The sequence below is a fragment of the Anas acuta genome, chromosome 9 (assembly GCF_963932015.1).
Source record: "Anas acuta chromosome 9, bAnaAcu1.1, whole genome shotgun sequence".
NCBI lineage: Eukaryota > Metazoa > Chordata > Aves > Anseriformes > Anatidae > Anas > Anas acuta.
The window spans coordinates 17,997,215-18,019,828 of NC_088987.1; the positions used below are offsets into that span (position 1 = coordinate 17,997,215).

Genomic DNA, 22,614 nt, shown 5'->3' on the forward strand with positions numbered 1-22,614 from the left:
GTCTGTCAGAGTTTAACAAGGATTTAGACTGTGCTCTTAGTCACATGGTCTGAATTTTTTGGTGGATCTGTGTGGTGCCTGGAGTTGGACTCACTGATCCTTGTGGGTCTCTTCCAGCTTGGGATATTCCGATAGACACTTTATCTATCTCCAGGTGAGAAATGTCAGTGGTGACCTTGGAGCAAGGTAACTTGCTGAGCAACATGATAGCTCAGCATTTGCATAATACTTCCCACATTTTAAACCATGTTAGCCAACAAGCATTAGGATGAAACCTTGATCTTGTTTAAATCAGCAGCAAAAGTGCCAGATGCTTTTATCAGAAATTCACACCTAGGATTTGTAAGCACTGAAGTTCAGGCTGTCATTGCAGGCACTTGGAAACGGAGCAGATTTCATGGCCCTTAAAGTGTAAGTGCTAATTGAAAGGTTAAGGAGAAATGATATATGCTCCAAAAAAGTTGCCGAGTTCCTGTATTCTTAGTTATGTCAGTGAGGTTTTACAGATGTTTACTGTCTAAGGCTTACTTGATGAGTACATAAGGGCTGGATACAGAACTAGATCCAGCAGGGGAAAAAAAATGGAGAGAAACTGGTCTTTAATATATATTTGAAAAGAAACGTGTATTGTTTCACATTATTTTGAACTAGCGTTCACTACAGACAGGAGGGTGAGTTGTAGGACTAGATGAGACTGTCTTGATTGAAATTTGTGCTTTGAATAGTTCACAAGCGCCATCACGCCTTGTGGGGAGTTGATCCAAGTTTTCAGTGTAAATTAAGGCAGTATGTTTTTGAGGGGGAGCGTGTATGAATAATAGATGTCAGTTTAGAGAGAGCCAGTCATTGGGTAACAGCCATCATTTGCAGCTAGAAGGGGAAATTAAAACACATGTGGCTGCACTTCTTTGTCATTTGATGTTTTTAATAATGTTACTAATTAATTTTATATTAAACAGTCACCAAAGATGAGGTGAGTGACTAGAGATTAAATTAGTGGGCTATTCTTTCTGTTCATAAAACCTATTTAACACTAAGCACCAAGACCAAAAGACATTAAGGAAACTACAACTCCTTCGTTCTGCGCAATAGCACTTTAAAATAAAGTTAATCTAAGTCATGATGTGCATCTACAGGTTTTATGAGTGGCTATAAATTTCAGGAAATTAATTTCCTCATAATCACGTGTACAAGCCAGCCTTTTTGAACAGACATTTTTAGGTTAATTGCTGCTGATTTTTTGTTTTAAGAAGTCAATGTTCACGTTCGGTCTCCTGAAAGGGAGAAGGCGGTTGCTTCAGTTTTAATATCAAATGTTTTGATTTTGAGTTTTCTTTCAATCACTTATATGAGATAGTGCTCTGTGTTACAGAACATAGAAGCATACATCACTGTTTTATTTGTTTGTTTTCATGGTAATTAGCTGATTATTCAAATGCTGTGTTTATCAAGGAATTGCTAGTGGCTTATTTCGTAAAACAGAGAAATCATGAGGTAGGGTGAACCAGACATAAGACTACTGAGCTCATTAGTATTGGACAACTTTGTAGGAGTTGCAGGTCTGGCTTAAAAATCAAAATGCAATTATTTAAGGTCATTTTGCACATGCCAAAAATGCTTTTAGAAGGTCTGTTTGTTCTCTCTGTTGATACTTATCCATCGTGTATTGTCTGAAGTTCTGATATGACTTCCAAAAGTTGAAACAAATATAACCCCCATATCCAGCCAGTGGCATTATGAAGTTGTCTCTGACACTTTTATAAACATGCATGATTCTAATTTTCAGTAAGCATCAGATCTGTCACCTCAGATGTTATCTACATCTTCAGTCAAGAGCACTTCAAGTCTACTTCAACAGCAGTTGCTTTATGCTGATTAATATTTACTTGCATGGTCTTGTCAGTTACTACTTGAAACACAGAAGGCACCAAAACACTTCAATTTCTGTAATCATAGACGATAATACACTGTTTTGAAGTTATTGCAGCAATTTTATGGGAAAAAATTATCACAATTTCCATGAATCAGGAAGTGACCTTATATGTGCCTTTCTGACAGCGTTCGCAAATTATAAGAATGCTGTTTAAATAAGAGAATTGTGGGCTTTTCCCTACAATATGGCTTTCAGTCTTAGAGGCTTGACTCAGTGGTTTGCAACAAATACCTTTCAATCTTTTAGAGAGTAAAAAAAAAAATAAAAATCATTTTAAGCCTGGATCTTGAATGTAGTAAGGTATAGCTCAGACAATAGGATCGTGCAGCACAAAGGTGAAGGCTTATACAACTCACAGCTCTACATGAATTTCTGTTCTAGCAAACATCGTTCTTATTCCCTTGATGTTCAAGCCAATTCTGTTTTGCGTGTCCATGTGGAATGGATTGACTGAAAAATTTCCACAGATTAACTGTTCTTCATATATTGTCAAATATAAACGAAAACAGAAGCTTTGCATCCTCACTGCTGGAATATGTTGCACTCTTTCGCCGTTGCTTCCAGTTATTTAATGACTTGAGGTATCTGGTGTGTATTTTCTGTGTGAACCTGGGACTCCTTGTGTTAGACCTTCTAACTGCAAATTGAGTTTGACCCAGCATTTTACAGGGTCTGTTTCTGATGGTCTTTCTCTCCCCATTCCTACCAAATAAGATACTTTTTCTTGGTTAAATCAGGATTTTATGACCTCTGCATAATAGTGTGTGATGTTTTAGTGACTAGCCCTGTTCTGCTGATACTTTTGAATTACAAAGTGGCATATTCAATGGGAGTAACAGCCTGAATGGAAGAGCAGTCTTCTTGGTGCAAAGGAAGCATAGTGTGATAAGAATCAGGCTGAGGAAAGACAGCATTTGTTTGTTCTTTTTTTTCTTTTTTTTTTTTTTGGCAGCACTAAGCTAGGAATGAAAACAGCTGAGAGCTACAGACGGTTTTCTTTCCTGTTGTCCCCAGGAGTGTAGCCTGTGGGACTGGAGGAATGAAAATTACCCTCTCATGCTTCAGATGAGTTGGATACCAAGGGATGCTTGAATCAAGTTCTAATCAACAGCCAGTTCTCCATGTGTAGTTAGACGAGACGAAAAAAAGTGAATGCAAAACAATTATGGAAGTCAGTCTCTGGCACGCTAATTACTGTAGGAGGGAAGTCAAAGAACAGCCTGCTCCTTTGAGGCATGACAAGATGGAGTCGTCAAGGTATACTGACTCCTGGCCTCATTTTTTTGTGTACTAATATGAGCAGGTGGCAATGAATGTGAGTCATGTGTGTACTTTCAGTTCCAGAAACCTGGGAGGCTTATGTCGCCCTTTCTTTTACAATAAACATTCAACCTTCCCTGTTGAGTATCTTTTTGTTCTTTTCATCCTTTCTCTGCCCTTGCTTGAATATATATCTGTCAAGTTAGACCCCATCTGTATGTTTGTAATTGTCTAATAAAGCTTTTCATGATTAAAACTGGAGTGGTCAGGCTGAGACATGACTGCCTGCCTATACCCTTGCAATTTTTATGCAACTTGTAACTACCTGGGCACAAACTGAGTACTTGAGGTGTCTGAGTTGGCTGTTTGTAGGTCCAACCATGTGACTTACCATCTAAAAGGTTTTAATAAACATTGCTGATTTATGTTGGAAAAAAAGCAATTCTAGGTAAGCTGAATACTGGACCCTAATTATGTTTTGTTTTACAGTTCCTAATTGGTGGTTTGAGCTGTGTGAAGTAACATTTTATTAAAAATAGCTAGTTTGTTTTGAATCACTTGTGCTGTGTTGTACAGTAGTCTTTGGAAAAACAACATGCAGGGCAGTAGGACCACACGATTATCCCGAGTGGTTTTATTGAAGTAGAGGAAACTATCCACACATGCACAAATGTTGAATCCTCCATGTTCTGTGACTTTGTAAATCTTATCTGGAATTGTCTGGGTCTCACAGGTTCTCGTGTATCTTCAACAGGAGCTTCCTACTAGTTCTGGTGTTGGTATGTCAGGCTTTTATACTGCTCCACATGAACTTTTGAGCATATGCAGTTGAAATTGCAGTAGGCTTTTAATTATCTAAAAATAGCGGGACCATACCATCTCTGGAGTATGGGAAGCTTATGGTTCTGCAGCACATTTGTTGCTTCTTCAAATAGGAGCTTGTCAGGTATGCTGCTGAGTTGTTTCCCTGAAAATGAGTTCAGCAGCGTTAGACAAAGTGAGAGAAAATATATGCAATTAATGTTATACATAACAAGAAATAAAAACAAGAGAAATGGCAGAAGGAAAAACAGAGGCCAACAGCAACTTGTCCAAGTCAATGAAGAGAAAATTGTAAGATTCCGTCGTAGTTGGCTTTTAACTATTTAGGGTCTTCCAGCCTGCAATGCGTGTCACAAAGAAACTTGCCAGAAGTACTCACCTGAAAGGCAGGCACAAACTGAGTCATGTTTAAGCTTCTGAAAATGAAGATGAAGGGTTGTAATGGATTTATTTGGACAATACTATTAAGAGATGGCAGAATCAGCAATTCAAGTGGTTTAAATATACATCAGGGCGACTTTGCAGGCTCAGAAGTCACTGCACCTTTACAAGCTGGTCAGTATAGTCTGTTCAAGTAAGCAAGCTGGTGACTGTTCACTGGAATTTCTCTCTTACGATTTTGCTGGAAAGTCCCTTAAAAAATTACCTGTTAAACATGTGTGACATAAATGCTTGTTTTTTTCTTGTGGTCCTTGCAAGAGGACTTATCACTTGCAAGAGGACTCTTCACTTATCTGTGCTAAACCCTGGCAGACACTGCTGTGTTCTTAACAAGAGAGCATAGCAAAAAAAAAAAGATTTAAAAATAAACAATACATGCCAAGACATAATACTTTATTTCATAAAGAGCAGCATAAAGTGAATGAGGGGTCTGGTGCATATTAGGAAAAGGGTCGCAATATTAATTGTTCTGAAGCTGACCTGCACTAGTACACAAATCAAAGTTAATGAGCTGAGCGTACATTAAAAGGACGATATATAACATGTCTGCTTTAATGGCATCTCCTCTGCTTTTGACTGCACCTTCAGATAACACAGAAATGATGAATGAGACTCTTAGATTAAAAGCCATGCAGGCTATCATTAACTGAATTCAAATCAGAAAGACTAGCAGCACTTATCGTAGAAATGGACTTAGGGCAAATATGACAGCCCTCAGCCAAGCATTTCAATTTACCAACGGAAAGTTTGTTTTAATAAATATTTATTCAAACAAGATTTATTCGCTCTCTTCTTCTCCCCTGGCTGCCAGTCTGGAAGACATCAATTAATGTATCTGTCTGGCTATATGCTTGGTGACTGAGTTTTAATCTTTTTTAAATAAAGTAAATAATAGAATCTACTTGCTAAAGCAAGAAGGGAGCAAAAGAAAGCTATAAATGCTTTCTTAGTTGTTTTTGTTTGTTTGTTTGTTTTGTTTTTAAGCTGGGATTTTGCAGCCATGAGGGTGAGTGGCACTACATAAAAGAAATTTCATGCAAGTGATTCCAGGGCCTGTATTTTTTGTCAAGATTGGAAACATGAAGATGCTCTCTACTTCTTGTGCTGCTTTCATTTAGTACAAGAGAGGCAGAAGTAACTGGAGACTGCCATTCACTTGGTGGTGGTTAACTCCCAAGGGGATCGAGCTGCTATGATGTGGAAAAATAAAAACAGGATTTGGAGCACCTGTCCTATGAAGACAGACTGAGAGAGTTGGAGTTATTCAGCCTGGAGAAGAGAAGGCTCCAGGGAGACCTCACAGCAGCCTTCCTATACCTGAAAGGGGCTACAGGAGAGCTGGGGAGGGACTCTGTCAGGGAGTGCAATGATAGGACAAGGGGAAGTGGCCTTAAGCTAAAAGTGGTAGGTTTAGATACTACCAAGAAATTCTTCACTCAGAGGCAGTGAGGCCCTGGCCCAGGCTGCCCAGAGCAGCTGTGGCTGCCCCATCCCTGGCAGTGCCCAAGGCCAGGCTGGATGGGGCTGGGGGCAGCCTGGGCTGGGGGCAGGGGGCCCTGCTCAGGGTAGGGAGCTAGAACCAGGTGGTAATTGAGATCCCTTCCAGCCCAAACTGTTCTGTGATTTCTGTGATTTATCCTTTGGAATTTACAGCCTAAATGAATGCAAAACACAAGAGAGGCTGATGAAGTCTTGTAGGTCATTTTATGTCGTTTGTGAGTTGTTTTGATGGTCTTCCCATGCAGAAGTGAGTCATGTTTTCAAAGAAAAAAAAAAAGATATTTTTTTTTATTTTTAACTTTCTGTCTTTAACAACTGTTCAAAGATCTTCGGGTTCTCAATACCCCAGGAAGTCCAGGGGACTTTATGCAGAGGCTTCTGCCTGTGAATGCCATGTGAATTATGTATTGCAGTCTGAGAGTCTTTATTAAACTTGAGATGGAGATCTAAAATCAGGATGTACTGGCTCCTTGAATGTTTTAGATCATTGTGTTTCTTTCTGAGGGCAAACGTTACATGGCTAGATTGATCCCTGTCTTCTCCTGCTGTCAGCAGCATTACCATAGGCCATTTGGAGGGAGGTGACTTGAAGGAAGGCCTTGCCAGGGAGCTGTGGAGCCAAACAGCTAATCCATTCGTGCTGCTCTCTCCGAGGCACGTTCTGTACACGACAGAAGGCAATGCTACAGCAGCAAGAAAACAGCTGTAACCAGGATCTGCTACTGCCAGCATCTACAGACTGCTGAGGGGCCGCTGAGTTGGATGAGACTTCGTGGCATGAATGAGTGAGAGCTCTGCATCCTTACCCTGCTGGAGCAGCATCTGACCTGAGATGAGCTGTTGCCAACCAGTCGAGAAAAGGGCCTTATGTGGAGTGTTAGTAGAGGAGGATGGGGAACTTCACGAGTTTGGTTTGAGGGTGTTTAGGGCCTGACCTCGCCCTCTGATATCCCAGTGCTTTGGTGCTAACCACTCAGAGGAGCTAAGGGCATCAGGCTCAGTCATTACCACTGAAAAATCTCAAAGACATTCTCTTTTTTTGCCTATCTTTAGTCTTTCTTACATCAAATGGCTTTCGTGAAGGATTGCACATGGAACAGTCAGTTGGTACCAAGTCTATCAAGTCTCAGAGACTTCCATTGTATATTGTAAAGTGAGGCTGGATGCAGTCGAGTCAGATGCATGCCTGTGTTGATTTTTAATAGAAAGAAAGGTATAAGGGAATTGTTCTTGGCATTTCCAGCATTATAATATGAAAGCACAGGAAGCATCTTGGTATTTAAACACAGCTGTGTACAGGCATAGTGCCCTTTGCTGCACACTATTAAGTGAGGATTAAAGGAGATGTAAGGCTGGCAGCGATGAGAGATTTCAGAGGAGCTTTATGGTTTTCCTGCTCACCTTGTCAGTAAAAATAACCAAGACTTTCTAGGGCTTACTGGTGTTGGCTGTTACTAGGGAGACTGAGGTTCAAGTTATTTTTAGGGAACAAAAAAAAGGGTGTTTGTGGACGTATGTCAAACCTTTTTCCTCTAAAGCAACCATTATGCGTAGGGCAGAAGTGTCTGTGCTGTAAGAAGCAGGAATGTCAAGAATCAGACCAAAGGTCACTGGGAGCACAGCTCTTCCACCAGTGGGGAAGCTGAGCAGTAAAAAGTCGCTCTTGATGAAGTGCCTTAGAAGACTGCAATTACTGATGTCTGAGGAAAAGAAGTGCTTAACAAAAGGGAAACTTGAAAGATGACTTTTGCTCTGCAGATGATACTGAATAACACGCAGCGGACTAAAAGCAACAGGGAGCCTGAGTCATGTGTGGCCTCCAGGATCTATGTGAGGTTTAGGCTTCTTGGGGCACTTGGTAAGATTAAAGCTTCTTGAGCTGGATTTTTAGCATCACCCCTGTTCATACCCAGAGTATATGGCAAGCAGTGTCCCCATCTGCTGTCCTCTTTAGCTTGTGTATTACCTCCTTTGTGACTGAGCCAGGCGTTACGTGTGTCCTGGTCTTCTGGGATGCAGGTTTTGCTGACAGATGCCTAGCATCTTACTGAAGAGATGAAGAATAACGTCAATGTCATGCAGCTTTCAACTCAATGGGTTTGAAGGGATGTGTTTCACTATCAGGTACACGACATCCTGTCCAGTTTGTGCAGTGCTTTCAGTTTATACCGGGTGTTCTCCTGTCCCATCGCAGCAGTGTGGTTTGGGGCTGCTTGAGAGGAGCAGGCACGCATTGCCATCTGATTTATTATTTCTGAGTTTTAAGCTGTCTCCTTTAAGTGACCAACGTCTAGTGTTGCCATTTGCAAGCTTGTGAAGTGTAGCAATCCTAATAAGACTGTACGTGTAGTAAGAAGAGTTTCTGAGGCTAATACCCAATTGATTTTCAGTTAGCACTCATGAGTGTATTTTTGGGAAATCTGTGCAGGGAATGATCAAGAAGTGCACCTGTTTTCAAAAACGGCAATATAAATCTCAAAGAAACTATTTACATTTTAATAGGCCTTCTCTGGAAGTTCCAGGGTTCTGGTACTTCTGATTAGGAAAATGATCTCTGGACCCACATTTTGTATTTGGTACCATAACAGTCCTAATGAGATTATTTCTATTAATGTGGATGCACGTAACGGGTAATTACAGAGGAATTCCATTGTCATTCAGCAATGAATTGTCATAGCATCCCTTTAAAGTCTGGGATTTCACCAACCAGCACTGGAATATCATCTAAAATAGTTCTCAGAAGATCAGACTGAAAAGTATCAGCCACTTAATCAGGAGAAGCTCTTTTTTGTTTTCAGCTTCTTTGCCAATACAACTTGCTAAAAGGCCGCCTGACAGAGAGCTAGACTTCCAAGTAGCTGCGTTCTATTTAAAATCCAGGCTCCTTGGTGACCTGGATATTTTTAAATACTCACTCGTTGGTGTCTGTTAATCAGCATTATGATACTTGAGTCTTTTCAGTGTGCAAAGAGGTTTGTGTTGTCTTTGATCTTTAGGAGGGCTGAGAGTCTCCATGAGCTGGGTGTCCCCTATGTGAAAGGACTCCAGCCTGGGACTTGCTCTAGAACAGCTGACAGCATTGCCTAATAATGTTGCCAGATGCTTCCCATGATAAGGTCTGTAATGTCCATGACTTTTTTTTCATGCCTTTGACCGTCAAGAGAGTGAATTTTTCAGTGTAAGGCCCTTGTTGTAGACTTATTGTTGGGAGGTGGGTGGGGTGTATTTTGTTTGTGTTTTGATGCACAGAGAAGGTAAAGCTTCACTATTGTCACGAATGAAGCTGGGACGTAATGCATTCGTCCCTCTTAAAATTCTGGTGACTTTTCCTTTGACGTGGTCTGATGCTCTGACTCTTTGAGGCAGGAAATTGAAATCTGTTACAGATTAACCACCAGGGCAGAGATGTGCCTTTTGATTTCCTCCTGAAATTTGAATTAAACCTTTCCCTGTTTGGTTTGGTTTGGTTTTTCAGTCAGTGCGGCTTGTGATTTGCTAACCAGGCAACAGGGTTTTTTTGTTAGCCTCTGTCTGCCCCTCCTCCAAAAACCACTGCACAAACAGGGAGGTACACAGAAGTTGATCATCTGTGATTTCCCTTTCATCTTTTCTTTGCAGTAAACTTGAGTAATTCCCATGAAGAACTTCCTCCTGCGACCTTGCAAAGATAAACCTAGTCTCTGTTTTCTAACATGATACGCTTTCTCCTCTAATCCAGTTCTTTGGCATCTTCATGGGTTTAATGTTTGGCACCCTTTCTCTGGAAAATTTTAAATGGCTCTCATCAAGAGTTTTTTATATATATATGTATATATATATATATATATACACACACATATATATACACACACACACATATATATACACACACATATATACATATATATGACAAATTTATAGCTTAACCTGAAATTTTCAAATATGCTTAAGGATTGTGAGGCTTCTCATCTTCAATGAGAAACCTTCTGGAGGTTTTCAAAATGTCAGCCTAGATTATTAGGAAATTATTAGGAAATGCCAAAACAAATTGTGTGTCAAAGAAAAGGCCAGATGAGAGATCTGTGAAACTTCTTAATAAAGTCCAGTGGCTCAAAGAATTTTTATATGGTTAGTGTTAAAATTAAGATTGCCAGTTTGGCAGTTAGTCACCAGTGGGCAGTTGTTTATCACAACATCACATAAAATTTTGTTGACAGATCATCAGAGTTGCCTTTTTCTATTTAAGAAATTCATGCCTGGAGCATCTGATGTGAAGTGTATTGGAAAAGATATGTGCAGTGCATCTGTCTCTACTAAGACAGTTACTAGTCCATGCTGTCAATCTAACCACTTTCAGAAGCCCTAAAAAAAAAAAAATGTAGAGAAACATTTATGGTTGTGAGATGTTCAAATACTTCATTTTTGAGAAGCGAATGCTTAAGCAGTTATTTTATTTATTTTATAAAGGCAGAGAATCAGAATAGGCACAATAAATGTTTTATCATTTGTTTTATTTATTCACTACAGTTCATGAGGAAACTAAAAAACATATTAATTACTTTTTTCTCTATGTTGTGCACGTTTTCATCTTGTGGGAAAAGAGGAGAAGCCAGAATTTTCCCTACAGAACTTATTTCAAATGAACAGAAGAACTCCTTCCAACCTCAGTGGGCTCTGGGTCCTGCCCTGGGAGATCTTATGGGCTACCCACAGTCACTGCCACGGTCAGTGGATGAGCCAGAGGGCAACCCAGTCCTAATGCCTCTGCCTGCTGTGCCATTTTTGCAGCCACTCTTAGAATTGTCTTGACCTAAATGTTGTGGGAGAGATGCAGGCAATTTGAGTGCTGCTGCTGCTAGGACTGAAGTTACTCCAGGTGTCATGCCAGTGTAAGAGGTGACCCAGTTTGGATGGGCATCTCAGTGCAGTGCAGTAGAGCGTGATGCCAAAGCCACTGAGTTAATGTCAGTACTGCCAGCCTACGCTTGCCATTTGGGGCAGTATAGGCGTTGGTAGACTGAGAACCCCTCACCCTGATGTCATGTGTACTGCTCCTTGTACATCCTCCAGGAAAAGAGACGGGTCTCAGATTCGAGGCATATGGCAAATGCAAATGAAGTGAAACAACATTACTCCTATCTGTATTCAACTTACATAATTTTGAACAAAGGAATAACATTTGTCCCTGAGGTGTTGGATGTACTGGTAATTAGCTGTGGTTGTCTTATTACTGCAGTAAATAGCACCATCTAGAGCTCAGGATGTTTGTAAGGCATCTTTCTAGATTGTGCATGGTAGAGTGGTTTGAATGTCAGCTGTAAAATGGACATGCACTGGCTGTGAAGTAGTATTTTTTTGTATTTATATTATTGTAGCACATATATGTGTGTGTGTATGTATACATGTATATGTATTTACATAAAATGAGGGAAATATTATATGTGCCTTCCCCCCCCCCCCCCCCGGTAGCAGAAAGCTTAAGTGAAGAAGCACAAAGCCTATAGATACTTGCTTTGCACTTCCAGAGCCCTTTGGAACTGTGGTTGTCAGCTGGTGTTAATGCAGCAAGTAGTGTTTTTCATATGCAACAGGCTTTTGCAAATATTTGTGCCAAAAATAGAGCAATTTACTCTTTGGTATGTGGTATATTGCACTGCATAGAAGATTCTGTCACCTATGCAGCTTTAAAATATCTCCTGAATTTGACTGTGTAAAATTGGTTGTAGCTATTTTCCTTATAGTGAAGGTGGGTGACTTTAGGAGAGATCAGAGCTGCTGCTTCAAGCAAAGCCTGCGTGCTTGATAGGGCCTTCTGTGCCTGTCACGTAATGGGAATGTTTTGGCCTGGGCTTATAATCTTCTTGATTAAAACTGTTTTGGATTTCTCGATTCGATCCAAATCTCTGAAAGGTGTCTGTTGCTCAATAGATAAATAAATAAATTTGGAGACAAAATCAAATTAAGTAGACCAACATCAACCCTGAGGTAACTGTAATAACAATCCTGGATTTTTTTTTTTTTAAATGGTCTCTAGTCTTCTTCAGTTACAGTGATCTCTGTTAGTTTGTTTTCTTTTAATTTAAATGTTTTTCTCATGTATGCTGTTGGGACTGCTTGACCTCCAAGCAGGCTCTGTTCAGGCCTGTTGCAAGAAGGTGTTCCAGATCCTCAGTGTACAGCCAACACTGAGCTGACTTCATTTCAGCTACGCTGATGTGCGGGGACATGAAGGTCTCTTACCAAGGCAGGAAGGCCATCAGATGCTCTTGTAAGGTGATGAAAGTTATATTGCCCAGTCTGAGTGTGTTCAGAGGTCTGAAGCAATTGCAATCACAGAATGCACAAAGTGGGTATGATTCTCCTCCAGCTGTTGTCAGGCTCGTTCAGCTTGCATGCTTATGCCCATGAATGTATCAAAGCTGAGGCAGAGACGCAGTGCAGGCTGATTAAGCTAGCAATTGAAACACTACTTACTCTGTGTGAATTTATATTTTAACTTGAGAAGAATTTTTAAGCTTTAAATATTTTTTCAAGTGAAGTAGCTGCTTTGCAGATGCTTTTTCCCCTCAAATTTTTGTTGAGCTATTTGTACTGGTAAATATTAAAGTCTGATTGTATTAGTAAAATTACAGTCATTAACTGAAATTGCATGCAGTCTTTACTAACATAAACAGTGCTCATATACCATACCATATTTGTAGTATGGATGCAACTAATGCAGATGATGTTGCTATTTGAGTGCTTTTAGCGGGGGAGGGTGGGGGGGGGGGGTGGTGGCTGTTATTGCACTTGAATGGAATGCCTTTGGTTATTTTCTCTGAAGCTCCGGCTTTTGAAGAAATAATGCTTGGTCAATTTTCCATAACATTCTAGCTGGCCATGGCAGCCTTCTGTTTCAGTCAGTGGCACAACTGGGGCTTAGTTAAGATGCCAAGTGAAATTTTTCATTTTGATTTGTCTATAATTTTATTTCAATGAATTGTGTTGTAAAAAGTTCTGCCATTCAATGTGAATAATCAGTTTTACGGTTTTACTTTCCTGTTAAGGCACCAGTTTACCACTTCTGTACTATGCAGTATATTTTTTATTTCTATATTTCTGCATAAACCATAGGAATCAGTGGCACAGTAAAAAGTACTGGCTTTCCAGTCACTCTGCAAATAACGATTTTTTCTTGCATGACTTGATAGACGAGTATTGGTGTTTAAGTTTTTGGAATCTGCCACATGTTAGACACCAAGTATTCAAGAAACATGTTCCCATCCAAACAGTGCTCTGAGTACAGTGCCAGAACTGCCATGGGTTCACTCCTCATTACAGTTGCCTCTAATTTCCCTGTGTTGCAGAATCACAGAGCTGGAAGAAAACTTGTTCAGTCTTCTGTAAGATGCCTGTGTTCGTATAAGCCTCTGCCCAATATTCGGAGGTGAGAAGCTGTAAAGCTGAGGTATTAGCTTGAATGTAAGGTGTCCACTTCTAACCTGCTCTTAAGAACTTCCATTCCTGGAAGCTGTACAGCCCCTTCAAGCAATTTATTAAAGAAACTACACATTCATTTAGAGAGAGCCACTACTTACTTTAGACTCTTAAACTTAGAAGCCAAGTTGTTCCTAAATACCATGCTTCTTCCTTTTCCTAGGGAAAAAACATGCCCTGGCCCTGGTCCTGCAGTAAGTACTACCTTGACTGACCTCGGAGCTGCACGGTTCCAGGATTTTCAAGGACGCGGTCATTCTCATAAAAGGAAGCTATTATGCGTCCTTTTAGTGGAGATCAGCAGCTTGACTGTTCTCAAAGTGCATCATCTGGCTGGTGGTTGCTGCCTTTAGGTGAGTTAATTTTCACCTGTTTGCTTAAACAAACAAACAAACCTTGTCTAATCCTGGTATCTAATCTTGTCTAACAAGCACTGTGTAATATTAGGAAAGAAATACAGCCTAAAGTTTCATGTGCTTGATAGCAATGTTGCCTCGGGTCACTAGCTTCTTTACTCATGGGTAAAACATGAATCTGATAATTGCTGGGGAAAAGAATGCCTTCCTTGGCTGTTTTTGTAAGTGTATAGGTCTCCGTGGATCGATGGTAATCTGAGTGACTGAAGCCCAGCTCCTCTGGAATCACACCATTACATACCAGGGTGGCATGACCCTCCAGGAAAGCTCCCTTGTTCACTTTTGGAGAAAAGCAGGGAACAGATTTCACCAACTCCCCTTTCTGGAATGAATTTATGCTCCTAAATGTGTGTCAGTGCTGCTCTGCACGTCAGTCTGAGTTTAAGTTGTCTTCTTTGAGCTGTCTGTCAGGAGTGGTTTGATATGAGGAGATTTGAGATAGAGAAGCTGAGTTGTTGGCTCAAATGAAAGAATTACAATGCTTGGTTCATTAACAACATAAATAGCAGAGATAATTGGATACAGTAGAGTAAGGCTCAGAGTATTGCAAAGACTCATCAGAAACACCTGACAATATATTTCAGGGTAGGTTATAGAGTCAGGGACAGCTGAAGGAGTGTGGTGATGAAGCTAGAACAGAGGTCTGTAATGTCACAGTTGCTGTGGAAGTGAATGATGAGATTATATGCCATTTCTTGCAGTGCAGGAACTAGGAGATGTCACTGATGCAATAATATGAGCATGTTTGAAACAAACCAGAAAGAGGTGTTTTTTCAAACATCTCCTAATAATAATCATAGAATGTTGCCAGAGGCTATTGTGGAGGCTGGAAATGGATTTAGAAAAGTAACTGACAAGTTCAGGGATGAGAGTTTCTATCAGTGACAAGTAGCCTGAGGGTCCAGATACAGCTTCTAGAAATCCTTCAGCCACTGATTCCTGGGCTGTGTAGCAGAGAAATAAACATTCTATAGTTTTGCTTAAGGAACGAGTAAGTAAAAAATTATTAGCCACTGAAAGTAAAAGTACATGAGGTCAAATAAATCTATAGTCAGATCCTGAGCATCTGTTCTTATGTTTGCTGCATCCTTTGTATTCTTGCACTGGGCTTTTAGCAGAGCAAAACCTAACTAGCTATATTTATTTCTGTTTGTTTTGAATTTCCAGTGGTCGGTTGTAAACTAGTGCCTGTAACATAACTTAGGTTATCCTATTAAACGTATTTACAATGGTTTCATATGTACTCTGTGATACGTGTTACTTTGTATTGCCTCTTAAAAGCTGACTGAGCATAGGAGAGTGGGCATCAGTGTTCTGTCAAATACTGTGGCTGCCATGCTCTTGTTCTGGATTATTACCCACTGGAAGGGATTATTGTGCTTTACCATGGAAGAGCACTGGCTTGGAGCATGGTGGGCTCCTCCCGCTTGTATTACAGGCTATTCCTGCAACAGATGTAATAGAAATGCATAGAGTGCTTGCAGAAATACTGCCTTTTCACTGCTTTCCTTGTGTTTCCTCACCAAGGAGACAGGGTTTACTACAAGTGATTGCAGACCTGCTTGTCATCACTGGCCTGCTGAAAGGGGCTGCAGTGCAGCAGAGTGACTCCTCTTGATTCAAATCCTGTGTGCAGAGTGTAACACTGAGTTAGAGAAAGTGTACCCCTAAGAGAGAGAACTTCCACAGAGACCCCTCCTTAGTGAAGGAACATAAAAGCCATTGCTTAGCCCTAATCAGCAGAGTTTCATTAGTCTGATACAACTCTTCTCAGGAAGTATAAATGATTTGGCTGTTAAAAGTAGAACTACATGACTGGTCTCAAAAATAGGTCTAGATCTGTTCAGATAAGTCAGAATTTTCTACCTTTTTTGTGGCTCAGGTTCGAGTTTTATCATTAAATGTCTTTGAGGAATTTGACAGCTGCCTTTGAGATCCCCTTCCATCGTTACATCTTGTCCGCAGAAGCACAGTAACAGCTGTATTTTCAAAGCATTATGCAGAGATTCAACCACATGACTTGTGCTAATAACAGCAGTAAATGCACTGCTAAATATCTACATATTCCTTTAAGAACTTGCCTTTTGCTGTCTCAGGGTTATCTTTTGAACTTAATTTTAAGTGTTCAAATTATTTTCTTTAAAGTGTATCTGCATCATCAAGGAAAAGGTAATCCTGCTCTTTTCATATGCCTGTGCTTGGATGAACAATACCCGTGAAATAGTGCTTACAGCAATGCCAGTTTTAAAACTTGCATACATGCATTAACTAGATGTTCTTGGCTGAATGTGTCTTAATACAGTTATTTACAGGCTGCAGAAAACAGATAATTGAGAAATGAAAATGAAAGATTGCTGTGCATTACTTGTGTAAGTAAGCAAAATAGGAAAGGCGGCTTTACAGATGTTTTTTCAAAACCTCATACAAAGAGCGGAGAGAGGTGGCAGCGAGACAGCATCATACAGTTGATGATTTTCATTGGTTAGGATTTGTAAATAATTTGGAACCTTCTTGGCCAGAACCTGTTGGATATGTACCTTGTGCAGTGTGACTTTAACTGGGAAATCTAGTGGATAAGAAATACAGGAGGGAAGAGTGAGGTAGAGAGTGTTAGGTTTGTTCAGCAGGATTACTGAGGGTAAAGATACAAGTGGTGACAAGAGGTTGGGCCAAGGTATGTCTCACCCAGTAGTTTGTTTCTGGTTCTGGCCATTGAAATCCATAAAATGATATGGAAATGAGCTAATGATGTACTAGTCACACTATCACAGAAGTCTCCCAGCCCCCAGCACTGTTAATCTCAGGGTCTTCCTGAACTGGAAGCAGTATTTCTGTGTTTTATAAGCCACGTTACATTGTTTTTCTGTTGATATGTTTGTTCTGAACCCCTGTAAGCTTTATGGCATCTACAGTATCCTCTAGCAGGGAATTCCTTACTTGACAGTAGGGCGGAGGGAAGTGTAGAAGTTTTGTTTGGTTTTGAGTTTGCCTTTCGCTAACTTAATCTTAATACGTAAAGGCAGTAAGGGACAGTACTGACTCAGTCTTTAGCCATGTTTGTAAAGTTAGGATTGTTTTTTCGCCATGTGTATGATTACAACTTTTCATTATATGTAATTAAGTTTCTAATTTTTTTCATATTTGTTCAGTCTTGGAAGTTCCTTTTGCAACATTTGGCCTTTATCTTTAATATCACAGATAGTTTAATAGCTTTACCGTTACTCATTCCTTTTTACCAAGTCATTTAGGTGTATATTGTTCTGGGTAGTCCTAAGGTTGACAACACACTGTATTCTGCAAAGAGACAGCCAGTGAAAAGCAATGGACACCAAACTGCCGGTGCAATCACAGAGGACTGGGTGAATGCAAAGCAGGAGAGCAAAAGTAAGGTGGAGTCTTGAGTACCTGTGACACAGGGCCCTGTGGGAGTCAAACAACTCTGATGCTTGGATAGAGTTGGACAAGGGAATGGCTCAAGAGTGCCCTCTAAGGGGGCAGCTAAGCAGGTCCCTCAGCTCAAGTTCGGTTCCCAAACTAGAGACTGCACCCGTGATGAGGCAGTGGGTGTTTTGAAGTGGTGGTGATGATGTCAGAAGAACTTGTTTTGCTTTTAATTAGCGCATTACACTGTAAAGTTTAAACTCTAGGTAAGAACTGTAAATTTTCTTTTGGTTGGACAGTTCCCATTACTCCTAGGTAGGCTATAGGCACGTTGAAGCAATATCTCTTCAGAGATGATGCCTGTGCTGGAGGTGGGGGTGGCATCAGCTGAGTTAGCTCTATCATCGCTCCCTTGTTCAGAGCTGCTCCAGCCTTTGTCCCCTACATCCCCACTCATCCAGAACAGTTCTCTGCAGCGTGTGCAGCAGCTCAGAGAACAGAAGTGAGCAGGTGTGAAAGGCTCGGGACATCTCTGAACAATCTGTGTTCATCTGTTGTGTGTGGGCATTGTAGTAAAGACAAAGGACGGTGAGATTTATTACCAGAAGTAACAGAAACTTCAGAAACACAACCCAGCATTGTTTCTAATCTACTTCCAGGGTAGATATGATCAGAACTGGAATGCAGCCTGTGTGAATATGTCATTTGGTGAATAAGAAAAAAAATCTTGGATTACAAGTGTTGCATACGGGATGAAGTGTTACCATGCACAACTAGACTTGAGAAGGAGCTTCCTGTCATTTGGGGTATTTCATTGTCTTCTGGGAGGCCTGAATTGCATCAGTTTTGATGCCATGTGGAGAAGGACCTGAATAAAACATGAAAAATGTTCTGAGGCCAAATTCTTAGGTTCTGGTTTTCTTGTGATTGAAAGATGGTGTGCCTACACACAGGTAAATAAATCTGACTTTCTTTGTTCCTATCTGTATCTTGTCCAAAACAACAAAAAAATGTTCTTTACTGATAAAGTGTTTGTATACGTTTTTGATATTTTGGTTTTAAATCATTAAGTTGTCTGAAATACACAGCTATAAATAAGTCCCACCTCTGCGTTTTGGACAAAGTATGTCACAGGATTAGTCTCTGCTCCTACATTTAGCAGTGGTGGCTTTTACTGATTTTGGAGATCAGCACAATCTGCAGCGGACTGTTGAGAAAGCATCTTGCAAAGTCATCATGCCTTACAGAAATTTACTAAATCCAAGTAAACAGAAGCACACCTTTTGCCTTTGTGTATTTATATTTGTATCTGATTGTGTTGCAGCAATTTGAACTTGTATATTATAATTATGTATGTATAATAATGAATTTAATCAGATGTGTCACAGATTAAAGCCTTTCAACAGTGCTAGTCAGCCTTTTTACTTTTTGAGCTATAGTCAGAGATCGTAGCTGTTAGGAGAATTTGGTCTGCGTCAGTTTTCACTGAAACCTCTCTGTGGCATTGTGCCTTATTGCATCATGTCCATGCTTTTTCTGAAGTGTGTTGGAGAAAATGCTGAAGTTACTCATTAGTAAGGATTTTTCCAGGCATTGAATCTCCAGTGGTAATGACAGAATGTTTTTACATGCCATCTAACGTTCTTTTTCAGTAACAATCTAAATAATCAAAAGGGAGAAAAAAAAAAAAAGTGAAATCAGCTGCATAGCAGAATGAGAAATCAAATGCAGGCCTAGTTGTTGAAGATGCTTGTAAACAACATGAGTATGATTGCTTGAAGGAATGATAGACAATTAGTGTCGAGCAAAAAGGAGTGGGTTTATTCAGAATAGCTTGTTGTTAAGCTAGAAAAATCACAACTTGAGGGGGTTGTGTTCATTAATTTTCTAGTTTCCCCTTCTAGGGAAACATTATTTTTAAAGTTAAACAAGATGGGAAAGTGGTTGAGGAAGACACGGTTCTGGCAGGGAGCAGCCATTTCCATTGTGTATGGCAATAGGGTGGGTCACTGCTGTGGCCACCCAGATGTGATCAGGTAGCCCACATCACTGGTGCCTCACATTTCTCTCATCTTGTGAAAGCTGCAGTAATTAGCAAAGCTATTTTCAGAGAAGTGTTTGGTGCAGTTATTACTTCTAGTGCTTGGCAGTAGCTGTAAAGCAGCAGGGATTGCCATCATCAGATGAGCCACGAGCATTTCAGCCCTGAACTGTGCCAATTTGAAGGCTGTGCTGTTTGAGATGTGGTACTAAGACAAGGTGCTCGGAGAGAGGGCAGTGCATATATACAAGTGACGTCTTCATTTGAATTTTTATTTTCCACCATTTTAATTTGTAGTTATTTTGTTTGCCCTCCTAATTGTGAAATTGTTTCCCACTGTCTGACTCAGGACAGTGCCAAATGTTCCAGTGGTTTCCTGATAAGCTTCTTATTCCTGCCTCAATCCCTGTAACTGGGGCTATCTTCTGGAATGTTGTGCCAGGATAGGTGGAGGAGAGAGGCTGCTGCTGAGGAAGCAGTAGTGTCACTGCCAAGGCCACATCAGTGTGTGTCAGCTGAACATGTGATGTTGCTGTGCATGCAAGGTACAGCGCTGCACAGCTCCTCCTGACCTCTGAAGTCAAAATGCATGACATGCTGAAGGCTCTGAAAGTCTTAATAGCTTAGTGATTAGAAGGAAATTGGCCATACGTGGGCATCTCCAAGCAGTACTTTTTGCCTATGCCCATTCTAATGATTGGTGTCTGCAAGAGACATCATCTGCTGGTAGCCATAGGCAGGAAGTGTTTTTCTGTAACCGAATGAGCATCCAAGTGTTTGAGATTTTGATTTTTAAACATAAAGTCATAAGACTTTGTGTGAGTGTGCTAATTTAACTGTTCCTCTGCTTTTCCCTGATTGAAGCAAGATGAGGAGGGGCATCACTTCAAACAGAACTTGTTCATAAATCCTTTGTACTTTTATCTGATGATCAGATATGCTGATAGCCATTTGAAGGGAAATCTTGTAGCTTCATTGTCTTGTTCTGGAGAGTTACTGAGTGCATTATTGGAATTGTGACTATTTGAAAGAACCTCTTGAGAAACATTATTTTTGTGAGAGACCCAGGAAAGCAATAGTCAGATAATCCCATTCACTGCATTTCAGGCAACACAAACAATGCATTGCAGTAGGGTTCATATTGTATTATTTATTCATTAGTTAGGATTTAGAAACGATGAGTAGCTATTCCCTGGCACCAGTCCACTTCAGTCATTCATGGGATCCGGATTTACATTCTTGTGTCAGTCAGGATAAAACTGCCTTAAACAGAATGCACGGATTTCAGTCTCTGTGTACATCATTATCCTACCCTGTTGCAGTTCTCTGTTGGGAAGGACTGGTGGGAGCAGAAAACTTCAAGATGCATCAATTGCTTTTGAAAGCAGAGTGGTGTGTAACTACCTCTTAGGAATCCACAGGAAAAAGAAAAAGTGCAATATCATTCTGGTTTACACCCTCCAACATAACCACCCCTCTCCTCTTTTTCCCTCCCCTCCCCTCCCTTCCCTTCTCCTCGCCTCTTTAGGAGCTATATTGCTGTATGGTTCAAGTGACTGATACAGTACAAGCGTGAGGTGAGATTTTTAGAAATGTGGGTACATGTTCTGCCTCAAAGTCCCTAAAATTTTTTCCAGAAAGATTCCGTGTACAGCACAGTGTAGGGATGTTGTCAGTTCCTTCTCATGAATTCTAAGGAGTTCTTGCATTGTCTCAAAGACGTAAAAAAAAAAAAAAAAATAAATAAATAAAAAGACATAACATGACATTTAGGTGTGAAGTTGTGGATATATTCATTAGCAAAATATGTCTCAGTAAGGAGCAACTCAATTCACTGATAACAGCAGCTCAGACTGAGAAATTCGTTACAGTGGTTAACAACCTTGTAAGCAGAGGTATAGCAGAGAGATGCTGTACCTTGCTTTTCTGTCATTTTCTGGAAGATGATTTGTAGGATTTAAGGTTAAAGCTACTAAAAACTTTGGACATTGAAAATAGTTTGACTTGTGGGTGTCCCTCACATAACTGACTTACTATAGTGTGACCAAGGAATTTTTTTTTCAGTGCAAAATTGTCTTGCAAAAAAAGGGTTATAAACTGTTGCTTGAACATAGCATATCTATGTTCAAGTGTGTATCCAATTGCTTTTGTAGAGATGTGTTTAGACTTGGGAATCCTTTCCCCCCAAAAAAGATGACAATGGTACTGTGATAATCTGAGGGAAGAATATCTTCATCTGCCAGTAGCTGAGTCTCTGTATGATGAACTATGTTGGGCTTCCCATATGAGGAGAGCTTTGATAAGCAACTCCACTGCTTAATTTAATTCCTACTTACAAATGTAATTTTATTTTTTTTTATCTATACTCTCTACCTCTTTGCTAGAAGGTGCTTAACGGGGGCTCTTCTGTTTTTTTTTTTTTTTTTCTAAGGGTGATGTTCAGACCGTGTGTACATCATGAGTAGCTGGCCTGAGTGCATGCCTGTAGAATAGTGTTGGTGACCAGGTGAACTTACCGACTATTAAGTGTTCTTCAGTAACTGCATGCTTGTGTTTTGCCACCATGATAGATGTGAGATGTGCTGCCTAGTTTTGCAGAGGGATATTGGAAGTGGGTGATTTTGGTCCTACCACAGTGCGATGGGGTGCTCAGAGGAGATACTGAAGGTCATTGCAAACTGCTACGTTGCATTGTGGTACCTTCTGTGGATGTGTGATGCAGTTATTCTCAAACCTCATTACTGTGCAGGACTTTAAAACACTAAATTCAAAAGATCCACCCATGCTGTTTTTTAAATGCACTGTTGGAGTATTCAGGTACCCTAAACTGTCATTTCAACACTCCCCAGGTACTGAAATTTGAACTAAGGTTGCTTAATGCTTATGATCTTCTATCAAACTGTTTTAATGTGCTTTTTATCCCCTTCTTCCTCCTTCCCTTTCTCTTTCCTTCTGTCAGTTCAGCAGAGGGTTGTTACCATATTACCATTAAAAATGTGAGCAATTGCATTGTAAAAGAGCAGTTCAACATGAAATACTGTGCAGTAAAACACTTTTCATCAGATTCTACTAGGAAGAAATGTGCAGTTCTAAATAATTAGGGCAAAAATACCAGTAATTCTAAACTGTCTCAGTTATTAACCATGCCTAGATTTCAGTAAAGTTTATTGGGGATTAAAAGTGTGAGTTCTGTTACACTTGGGAGTAGTTTGTTCTAAATTTCAGAGCCGGTTTTCAATGTGATGCACAAATGAATTAAATTCTTGATAATCTTGAAGATATCTTGTTACCCTAGAGGGTTGATACCCTCAGAAAAAAATAAGGACATCCTTTATTCTTAGCATGGGAGAATGGTCAAATCTCTG

At 40.2% G+C, this 22,614-nt stretch overlaps 1 protein-coding gene across 1 annotated transcript in view; it reads left to right on the forward strand.

The window, feature by feature from the left end:
* Positions 1–22,614, forward strand: part of OTOS (otospiralin) — a 475,301-nt gene that overhangs the window by 297,727 nt on the left and 154,960 nt on the right. Inside the window, exon 9 of the mRNA XM_068691723.1 lies at positions 13,575–13,764. The gene's annotated coding sequence lies outside the window, so the exon portion shown is untranslated. The remainder of the gene's footprint in view (positions 1–13,574; positions 13,765–22,614) is intronic.